Source organism: Carcharhinus amblyrhynchos, chromosome 13 (assembly GCF_965287045.1).
Source record: "Carcharhinus amblyrhynchos chromosome 13, sCarAmb.v2.hapA, whole genome shotgun sequence".
Taxonomy (NCBI): domain Eukaryota; kingdom Metazoa; phylum Chordata; class Chondrichthyes; order Carcharhiniformes; family Carcharhinidae; genus Carcharhinus; species Carcharhinus amblyrhynchos.
Genome location: NC_137336.1, coordinates 55,743,078 through 55,747,231, shown reverse-complemented (window position 1 = coordinate 55,747,231; position 4,154 = coordinate 55,743,078). Strand labels below are relative to the sequence as shown.

The 4,154-nt window shown below is 43.6% G+C and overlaps 1 non-coding gene across 1 annotated transcript; it reads right to left on the bottom strand.

Moving 5' to 3' along the window:
* Positions 1-2,619: 2,619 nt before the first annotated feature.
* LOC145352038 (U2 spliceosomal RNA) lies at positions 2,620-2,818 on the bottom strand. The gene has a single exon (XR_013888496.1). It is a non-coding gene; the product is annotated as a U2 spliceosomal RNA (small nuclear RNA).
* Between the last annotated feature and the right edge of the window lie 1,336 nt (positions 2,819-4,154).

The following is a 4,154-nucleotide window of genomic DNA, read 5'->3' as shown; positions in this document are numbered from 1 at the left end:
GGTTTTTCATGAAGTTTTCATCCTTTCATTGCAGAAGTGGTAGCCAGCTCCATGAGAACATTTGTTGATCCATTCATAATGGAGTGGCTGATGGTTGATGTTCAATTTCCTTACAACACATGGAAGGGTCACCCAACATCTGGGTGCTGCCATGGAAACTCTTACTCGCTCTCATGCAAGCAGAGCTTATCACCGTGCAAAGCAAAGTTGCTGCTATCAGAACTGCTGATTGCCAGGATGCAAAGGGGCTTGCAGGGTTTCACAACAACTTAGAAAATAGTTGAGAGCTGTCCACAGGAGTGACACTGGTACTGTGGAACATGAACCTGCTGTCCTTGCCCAACATAACAGCATTTATCCTCCCACCATTGCACTCCGTCCTGCTGTTGCCTATCAACCTGCTAGTGTAAACTATTGCCATCCATGTCAAAATAGTGCAGGCCAAAGCCAACATTTTAGGATCAGAGCTTTTGAGACTATCATACAAAGGCCCTATACAATCTCCCCCACTGAAAATAGGCAGCCTTTCCTCCAGCCACTCTACAGCCACTGAAGTAACATTGTGTAAGAGTACTGGAACAGGCAAAAGCTCATGGAAGAAATGCACTAAAGGAACACATGAGATTGATCAGCTGCCTTTTCTGTGGAATATTGGATGGTTTGATTTATAAACTTGGGAGTGTCCAGACAGTGGAAGAGGTGCTTAATTACTCCAGTAGTTGATCACCATTCCTTGTGACAGTTGGCTTGCATTACATGCATGTTGCCCACTTGTGCATAGGTTAAGAACTTGAATCTTGAGCTGTGTTGCCCCAGCGGATAGCTCTTGTTCCATAGCTACCAATGGGTTTGTCATGGTGGCTCAAATGCAGATGAAACAGCAGACTGTCACAGAACAAAGTCATCATGGCTGCTGCCAGGATACCAAGTATTGATCTGCATGGTGCACTGAGTATAGATTGGACACTGAGGAGTGTTGTTGTCCTTCAGCTGTGGTACATGTCAGAATTGAGATGTTGCATGCACAAAGTGGCATATGTACAGTCATCCTACACCATCTGGTAAAGCTCTGTGCTCAGAGTGCATACTTCTGTCTGGCAAGAAAGAATGAAATGTATTCAGTTCTCTTCACATGCAGACCTTAGTAATCTCTCTTATGCAATAATGGATGGCAAACCAGGAGATGTTCCAAATATCACCTGTACCGACCTGGAAGGAGCCATACATCTAAAGATCATAGCTACAAATGTCTTCACAGCCATAGACTATCCTCACTCTGCACTGAGGCTGCAGTTGTGGCTATCAAGATGTGGCAGATTAATGAAGTGTTACTCATGATTTCTTGCTGTGATTGAAGCAGGAAAATTGTTCCCTGAAAACTTTGGGTAGATCTGGACTTGTGCTGAATGTTGTTCTCCCTCTTTTTCTTCTCTCTCTTCCAGCAGCTTGTGCTACTCTTGATGCCTCTGCTCATTCTCCGTCATGCAAATTACTCCATATGTCTGCAGCAAATGGTCTGTGCAGTGTTACAGATGGGAAGGGGGTTAGTTTAAACAGCCTTGTTTACCACCCTCAATATCCATCTGTAAATAGAAAGGTGTTTTGATTTTCTTTCCCCTTTATACGTGATGGCATATATTTCCAAACACCTCAGTTGTGGTGTGATTCAATCATCTATTAATAACTCATAGCTAACTCAGTATAGGATGAACTCAAAGGGTTAGTTTATTTGCACACCCTCAAAACATGAGAGGGGGTTTTATATGTAGCCCTCTGGGCACTCATACAGTAAAAGAGGGATAGAGAAAAAAAGGATTTCCAGGGCAAAGAGAGAAAAGAATTATAGTTTCACGTGTCCAGAGTCCAAGACCAAAATCCAGTGGTGTATTCTTTTCCAGAGGTCAACAGGTTGAAAACTGGTGCTGGATAATTCCTTTTTCCAGCAGAGGCGACTACCATGATGCGATAGGCATGCAGAGCTGAATCAGTTTTGTTGGTTTGGAGGTTCTAGTAGAAATAATAGATGGAGCCAGGTATTCAGTCTGACAGAACCCCTTTCCTGTGCTGCTGCTAGGTAGATGGAAAAATGTTAGACTGAGGCTTCTACCACAAGGAAATATTGCTGATTCCCCCAACTGGCTGGGGGGGGGGGGGGGGGGGGGGGGGGGGGGTCATCTCACATGGCTCCCATCAATCCACTTTGGTTTTGACAAAGAGCATGTGTCCCTTTGTATGGATGCATAAAATTGTTAAGGTTCCAACTATTAAGTCTTAAAGGGAGGTTGCTGGCTTTTTTGTCCTAGCAGGCAAATAGGCTTCAGTTACTCAGGCTTCAAGAAATGTAGATGACCTTTCTATAATTTCCTTTGAATTTGGTCTCTGCATCTCACAAGGGGTCGTTAGGTTCTCTTCGGAGATAACGAGGCATCAGTTTCTGTGAAACTGCCATATTAGCTTTTATTGTTCAAAAGTCATAGATAGTCATAGCCTCAGCCATTTGAAAAGTTTTATCATCAGTTTTTTTATGCAATCAAATCAAGTTCCAATTCAGAGTCTCAACAAGTTGAGACATTCCCGAACCAAGCTGACAAGACAGGGCTCTTACCTCCTGTCTTGGGCTTGATCTACATGATCCAAGCTAATTGGAGTCGGCACAGCTCCTCCTCCAAGGCTTGATCTCATTTGCATCTTAGCCAAAAGGCCGAGATGCCACTTTTAAAAATTGCTTCAAATGAAGCTAAAATGTAACCTAATGACTTCAACCAAGCACAGCATGTCAATACTACACTTAATCTTAGCCAAAAGGCCGAGAAGCGATCAGTTTTTAAATTGTAGAAATTAGCCATGAGGATATCGATATATATATTATAGAAACAGAGTGTGAGGTCTTAGCCAACTGACGGTAGAATTCCTGTGCGTTCAGGACCATGTCCTTCCAAGCCTATCAGAGACTCTTTGTAGACTTCAGCAACTTTAAGTAACAGTTCAAACCACCAAGAGTTTTGTCCTGTACAGAAAGAACCAATAGGTATCAATCAGCAGCGAATCTGAGAGAAGTTGATGATGTCTTAAATAATGATGGTGGGAGGGTCCTTCCTGCTGCTAAACACATGTTCAGCAGTTATAGTTTAGGAACATTGAGCTGCAAAGTGGCAATGCTGGCATCAAAACAGCCTTTCAAATCACAATCTGCCAAATTGCATACTTCCAGTACACGCTCCCTACTCCTACTCTCAGGACCTCATTAAAATAGTATCCTGTGCGACCAGCACCAGAAGTGAGCAGGTCTACTATGAATGTCATTTTGATACTGAAACAGCAGCTGCAGTACTCAAAATACTGGAACTATTCTATTGGATTTTGCAGCCTTTGATGAATCTTTGCGTTGAATAAGGTCAAGTTAATCTCAAGTTAATGATAACAACATATTTTCATTCTTTGCAAACAGTGTCAGTGTCCCCAATTTTGTTATGATTTGTGTTACTGGCAATATTCCTTTTCATATTTTGATGAAGCATGTTCAGTATTTACCAGAGAACAAGGCCTATGGAACATCAATTTCTGGTAAAAGCAACACCCTTTCAACAGTGCCTCCACAGATGCCTTCAGGTAGCACCTCAGCATTGTTGCTGCTGTGTAGATACTGTTGCTTGTATTTTCTATACTATTATGATCACAGCTAATAATATTGGAGAAGTCAGATCCCAGTGTGAAACCTAACTAGATAGATCCTGGGGGCGATCTTACCAAAAAATTCTAAGTCCACGATGGGTGGGAAGACAGCAGAGTTCCTTCCCATTTTCATGGGCAAGTTAAACTATTCCTCGGCTGTAAGGGAAGGGGGCAAAGCTTAAATTGCCAGCAAGTCTGCTGTAGTAGCAGAGAGAGCTATTATGCATGTGCAGATCTCTGTGACTGTATATGCATGATTGCAACAGCAAAGGCCTGACAAGTCTGAAAGAGATCGGTCAGGCCTCTGTTGCTGCAGCCAGCCTCAATGAATTCTCCTCCCCAGCAACTGTGGGTGCCTGCAGGCGATCACAGGTCCATGCTGCCTGGGGACATATCCCTCCCCGATCAGGCAGCCCCGGCCTTTCCCTGCTCCTCCGGGTCCTGCCCCCTGGGGACCAACTCCTTCAAACCCCACCCTTGGC